The 6,532-nt window shown below is 52.4% G+C and overlaps 1 pseudogene; it reads left to right on the top strand.

Moving 5' to 3' along the window:
• Positions 1-3,440: 3,440 nt before the first annotated feature.
• On the top strand, positions 3,441-5,177 carry LOC119272182 (annotated as a pseudogene).
• The last annotated feature ends 1,355 nt before the right edge of the window (positions 5,178-6,532 follow it).

Genomic DNA, 6,532 nt, shown 5'->3' with positions numbered 1-6,532 from the left:
AGAGAGAGTGAACAACAAGTAACAAATTGAAAGGAGAAAATAGATTCGGAGAAGCAAGAGACGTGTGCCAAATAGGAGGACGAGAAGGCCTAGACTTTTGGAATAATAGAGCTTAAGAACGCAACATCTCGAGACATGGAGGATTCGAGAATAATGTTGGCGGATGCAAGCCTGCTAGACACGAAGGCATAAAGTCGCTTGAGTGGAAGGAGTTCAACTTGTGCATGGAGTACGAGGGGGCGAGAGGAGCGGATGCGAGATGGATGGCGGCCGGCAAGTGATTCACCACGTTGGCCGGCCTTGGCCCGACGTTGAATTTCATTTTTTCATCTGAATTGTTGAATTATGATTTATTTTGTTTTGTTGCATTTTGTGGAAATTGTGTTGAATTTGTGGTATATGATCGACGTGCATGGATTTGAGGGTTTTGATACGAGGAGTGTGGCCATCTGACATGACTTTTGAGGGACTGTCCGACACTATTTTAGTCGCGACCGAACGCATCCGCTGACATTTATAGGGCCAGATTTGTCAAGTCCAGCTATAGATGCTCTAACTTCACTATGGAATACGTACACCCGGCGTTTTTTTGCATGATAATACGTGTCTCATTTATATCATAAGGATCATAGTACAAGCCACGTATAAACCGACCTGGCAAAACTGAAAAGACAGCAAAACGCTAGCCTTTGCACAAATGAACAACAACCAAGAAGTAAAATTACAATCAAGACCGAAGAAACCTTTAAACTTGACCCCAACGCCCGTCACAGGCCTCTGGGACCACCATAGCAGCCACCAAAGGAAACAATGACGGATCACCTTACACCCGAGCTCGAAGCGGCTTCATCGCTGATATGCAGCTTTGCGGACCTTCAAGGTGGTTCACCAAAAGTGAAACCATTACCGTTGAACGAATCAGAGTGGGGCAACACCCCGGACACCCAATCGAACTCCAGACATCTCCACACGACTAAGACGTCGAAGGAGAAAATCATACATGCCATCCACGAACCACCATGACCCAGCACACGATCCACCATATTTCAGATGCCGCCGATGCAGACCACAATCTGCATCCGCTCCTGGACTACCTCTCAAGCTTCGCGCCAGCGCTGGAGCAAACGCCGTCGCAACGGCGGAACCCGGGGACATAGGTCCACCACGAGGACGTCGTCGCCGCCACGCCATCCTTATTTGAACAGATTGATTTTTAAATCCATCCCCAATCACAGGACCGATCGCCTCTTCGGAATAGGATTCGAAGAAACTTTATTCAGCGCCGCTCTCGCCGTCGCCGAAGCAAAAAGATAAATAACCTAAAAACCTAAACTACGAGAGTCTAAGAAACAATCCACACGCGTGAATCCGGCGGAAGTGAGTCCGCTGGCGGCAGAAGCTAGATCGCCTTTTCTTTATTCAGAAGAAAGAAAAGCGAACCGTGCACACCCGACGTTTGTGAAAGCGTGGAACACGCGAATACGTATGGTCCTTCTAGCGTGGAACACGCGAATACGTATGGTCCTTGTCTCACACCGTTGGTCACGTCATTGCATGCGACTTACATTTGACAGTGGCGCACCCTCGCGACGATTTGGTGCCGTGTTAGCGTGTTTTAGTTTATACACAGTACGAATTACGAAAGATCTTCGGCTTTAAATGCCCAAGAGTCAGCTCCGCGCAGTGCTTTTCCTATGCAAAACTGTGAAGCATCGAGTCGTCACGGCCCGGCGCTAAACTACATGATCCTCTTTGTGTTGCATCGTATGTCAAGGAACCGGGGGAGTTTTCTTCCTGCGAATCATTTTTTTCTTCCTGGGCGGGCGCTGATACGAAGTGCGATTTCCGTTCATGTGGCAAAGACCTTAGTGAATACGTACTTTGCTATAGTTACAGACAAGTTTTACGGATTGCAATCTACAGGGTTATGTGGAGCAAGTCAATTGGGATTTGGGAATCAACCGGGCCACACCATTAAATTCAACGGGGGGAGGAGACACAAAGTTCAAGTCCTACGCTTAGAATCGGTACTTGTATTTTTTTGGATTTGTTTTAGGTTTTTGATGATGTGTGTTACGTGGGAGAAAATGTTTTTATCGACTACGAGGAGTCTGTGATGACTTCGTCAATCTCAAGGTATTGTGCTGACTCGGTATCTTGAAGATGCTCATACCAATAAAGGTGTGAGTGTGTGTTCATAAGATCAAAGTGAGTATATGTGAGAGTACGTGATTGTACCGTGTTAAAAAAGTATTAGAGCCATTCATGGGTAAATAGAATAGACCCACATACTAACTCTTTTTTTTTGCATGGTAATGTGTCTCATTCATATAATAAAGATTAAATTACAAGTCACATAAAGATCGACATAACAAAACTGAAAAAACAGCAGAACGTCACTGAGCTTGACACCAACGCCCGTCACCTGCTTCCAGCACCACCACATCAGCCACCAAAGAAAAAAGTGACGGATCACCTTCTCACCTGAGCTCGACGCGGCTCCATTGCTGATATGCAGCTTTATGGACCTCCAAGGTGGCTCGCCTAAGGCGAAATCATTACCGTTGAACGAGTCAGACCGAGGCAACACCCTGGGCACGTCATCAAACACCAAATCTGGCACCCTCACATGACTAAGACATCGAAGGAGGAAACCATACCCGCCAGCCATGAACCATGAGCCCAACAATACATGTTCCGTCTTTCAAGTGTTGTTGATGCAGACCATAATCTGCATCCGCTCCTTGACTATCTCCCAAGCTCCGTGTCGACGTTGGAGCAGACGCCGTCACAACGACGGAGCCGGAGGACACACGTCCACCACAAGGATGCCGCCGCCGCCACGGCTTCCCCGCTTAAACAGACTGGTTCCCAGATCCTTCACTGACCATAGATACAATCGCCTCGCCCGAAAAAAACTCGAAGTTTCTTTATTCAGATCACCGTCGCCGCCGCCGAAGCCAACAATGCAAAACCCTAAGTTTCTTGGACCCTAGAACCTAAATCTAAAACGATCCACACGGACGGAATCTGGTGACCTCCCGCACCACCGACAATCAAAAGATCGCCGGTGAAGGAGAACCGCCGGAATACGCGGGAAGGAGCGGCTCTCGGCGGCTAGGTTTCGGTACCCAGGAGAGCTCCAAATATCGGCCGTTGCGTACGTGCCCAGTCTGTATGTCATGAAATTAAGCGAGTACGCTGTGCATGGAAAGGGAAATACATGTGCGAAAGGTTGGACGTGCACGCGGTATGTTTTTTCACCAAGAAAACATCCTGCCATGGTGACCACACACATCCAACAGCCACGTCCCTAGCTTGCAGTCCTCTCCTTACATGTCCCTATATAACTCTGCTCCGAGACAAAGTAGCTGTGGGCAGCTTAGCCCAAACAAAATACTACGCCTCTGCGAAGCAACAAGCTGCTAGCACCTGAAGCCATGGCCAATGGACACCGTGCTCCACTCGCGGCCTGCGTCTTTCTCATCTGCGCCTCCGCCGCAGCCACGGTCATCGTCGTCTACACCGCCTTCCTGGTCTCCCTAAACCCATGCACTTACTCTCTGCCCAGAGCGCTCATCACCGTCTCCGGCCTCGACCCGTACATCGTCTCATGCGCAGGCGACGCCGACACCGCCCCACTCTCCGACGGCAGCGGCGGCAAGAAGAAGATTGGCGGTCCTCTCGTGACCAGCCTGCACACGTGCGTCAAGGTGACGCTGCCACCGCACCCGATCCCGCCCTTCTAATGCTGCCCGCCGGCGCCCGCGTCGGAGCCGATCAACTTCACGCTCCCGGACCCGGCGGAGCCGCTGAGGGTCCGGCGGCCGATGCACGCCGTGGGGGCGGAGCACATGGCCAAGTACGAGCGCGCGATAGCTCTGATGAGGGCGCTGCCGCACAGCGACGCGCGCAGCCTCTACCAGCTGGCCAACGTCCACTGCGCCTACTGCACCGGCTCCTACCGCCAGACGGGGGACCCGGAGCTCAACATGCAGATCCACTTCTCGTGGTTCTTCCCGTTCCACCGCGCCTACCTCTACTTCTTCGAGCGCATCGCCGCGAGGCTGCTCGGGGAGCCCGGCTTCGCGCTGCCCTTCTGGGGCTGGGACGTGCCGGAGGGAATGCGGATGCCGGCGGAGTTCGCCAACTCGTCGTCGCCGCTGCACGACCCCGTGCGGAACCCGGCGCACGCGCCGCCTACGGTCGTCAACCTGGACTTCGCGCGCGTCGAGAACAACCTCACTGACGAGCAGCAGATCCAGCAGAACCTCAGGATCATGTACAAGCAGATGATCGGCAATGCGGCCCTGCCGTCCCTCTTCCACGGCCAGCTTTTCCGTGCCGGCCAGTCTGACAGGCCGGGCCCTGGGACAGTGGAAATGACCCCGCACAACACCATGCACACTTGGACCGGCGATCTGGCCTTCCACAACGTGGAGGACATGGGCACCTACTACTCCGCCGGCCGAGACCCGCTCTTCTACCCGCACCACAACAACGTCGACCGCCAGTGGGAGGCGTGGCGCGACGTCGGCGCCGCCCGCGGCTACCGTGGCCACGTCGACTTCACGGACCCTGACTGGCTCGACTCCTCCTTCGTCTTCTACGACGAGGAGGCCCGCCTGGTGCGGATCACCGTCCGCGACGTGCTCGACATCGACAAGCTCCGGTACAGGTTCGACGGCGTCGGCATGCCGTGGGCCGACGCACGCCCATCTCCTACTCCAAACGTGAACAGAGGTAAAGGCTCGTCGTCGTTGAAGTCCGTCAGGTTCCCGCTATCCCTTGACGCGGCGGTGACCGTGGAGGTAAGACGGCCGCGGGTGCTTCGAAGCCCGCGAGAGAAGGCGGTGCGCGAGGAGGTGCTGGTGGTCGAGGGCATCGAGACCGACGGCACGGAAATGGTCAAGTTTGACGTGTACGTGAACGCCATGGAGTACGAGAAGGTCGAGCCAAGCGGGCGGGAGCTGGCCGGGAGCTACCTGTGCTTGAGCCATCCCAGGATGGACGGCACAGGGAAGGCCACGAGGATAGAAACGAGCATGAGGGTGGCGTTGAACGAGCTCTTGGAAGATTTGGGTGCCGACATAGATGAGAGTCTGATAGTGACATTGGTGCCTAGACATGGAAAGGTTAAGATCGGAGGCCTTAAAATTGTTTACATGATGCAGTGAGATTTATTTATTTTTGAAGGTTTTTTGTTTTGAGAACATGATGGAGTAAGATTACACCACGAACAAGGAGAAGTGTATGGATGAACCACTACAGGAAAATCCAAGTTTCCCGTGTGTTAGCCTATAAACCGAGTACTTTTTTTCGGGCACCCGGCTTATGCTCCTCTAAGCCAAGTCTCGAGGAAAAAACACCCGGTAAATACGAGGAACTCGGCTTATGGTCATCTATAAGCCGTGTTTCGCAAAAAAGCTCACGACTTATATGAAACACACGGTATCTACGGAAAAAGGCACCCAGCTTACAACACACACTCGGTAAAGACATCTGCCGCGTGTCTGTAATGGTAGTGGTTGACGGTGCCGTCACGGAGCAGCCTATAAGCCGTGTGTCCAAAGCAGGCACTCGGCTTATAGGACATATAAGCCTTATAGGACATATAAGTCGTGTGCCGGACGAAAGCACTAGGCTTACATTTTTGCGGATTTTTTGCAACGCGTAACATTTGTGCGAAATTAGTTTAAGGTGGTTTTCATTGCATTTATATTTACTACTTAATTAGTATTATTATTCTAACCTATTTTCTGTCGACTAGTTTTCATGGGTCTTATTTGTGAAATTCTTAATTTAACGCCACTTTAATATTTTCATGACTCTTTAGACACCCTAGCGTACCCGCCACCACACTTCTAGACATCTAAGAGGCCCCAACGCAAGATTTGGCGGCATGTCTAGCCCCCGGAAGCCGCCGGTCACAATTGTAGACATGCGAAGATCAATCTGCATAGAGGGAACTGTTCAGATACTTCTGCATCATCAAAAATTATGAAAAATTACCATCCGTCTTATATCACATGTGCCCAGCCGTGTAAGAAAATTATGATTTTATCACGCACCGAGTGTTCAATAATATTCACGCCGCACCGTTACCGCAGAACGTTTACTATATCCTGTCATCGCTGTCTGTGAGGGGGGCCACACCCGGAGCCGTGTGCTGCCTCCTCAGACATGCCACCGCCACACCTTCAGGCATGTATGAGGGCCCCGCGCAATGATCCGGTGGCATTGCTACCCCCAAGACCTTTGTCCCGCCAAACCCTAAAGCGGTTGACCAGGAGATCTAACCCTTTGACTTTCACCGGACGGGCTTTAACTAATGGACCTCTCCACCCGGTTGTGGTAGGTCAGCCCATAGGAACACTTCGGAACAAGGTCTGGGCCAAACCCACCGCAAGATTCCCTTAGTGTCGACCCGACACGGCCGTTTCCCCCCTCCAGGTGCCGGCGGCGCCGCCGTCCGTGAAGGGGTCACACTCCCGAGACGCGCACCGAGTGTTGGCACCTACCACCACACTTC

Source organism: Triticum dicoccoides, chromosome 3A (genome assembly GCF_002162155.2).
Source record: "Triticum dicoccoides isolate Atlit2015 ecotype Zavitan chromosome 3A, WEW_v2.0, whole genome shotgun sequence".
NCBI classification, from domain to species: domain Eukaryota; kingdom Viridiplantae; phylum Streptophyta; class Magnoliopsida; order Poales; family Poaceae; genus Triticum; species Triticum dicoccoides.
Note: the sequence above shows the minus strand (reverse complement) of the source record. Positions and strands in the feature narration are given on the sequence as shown.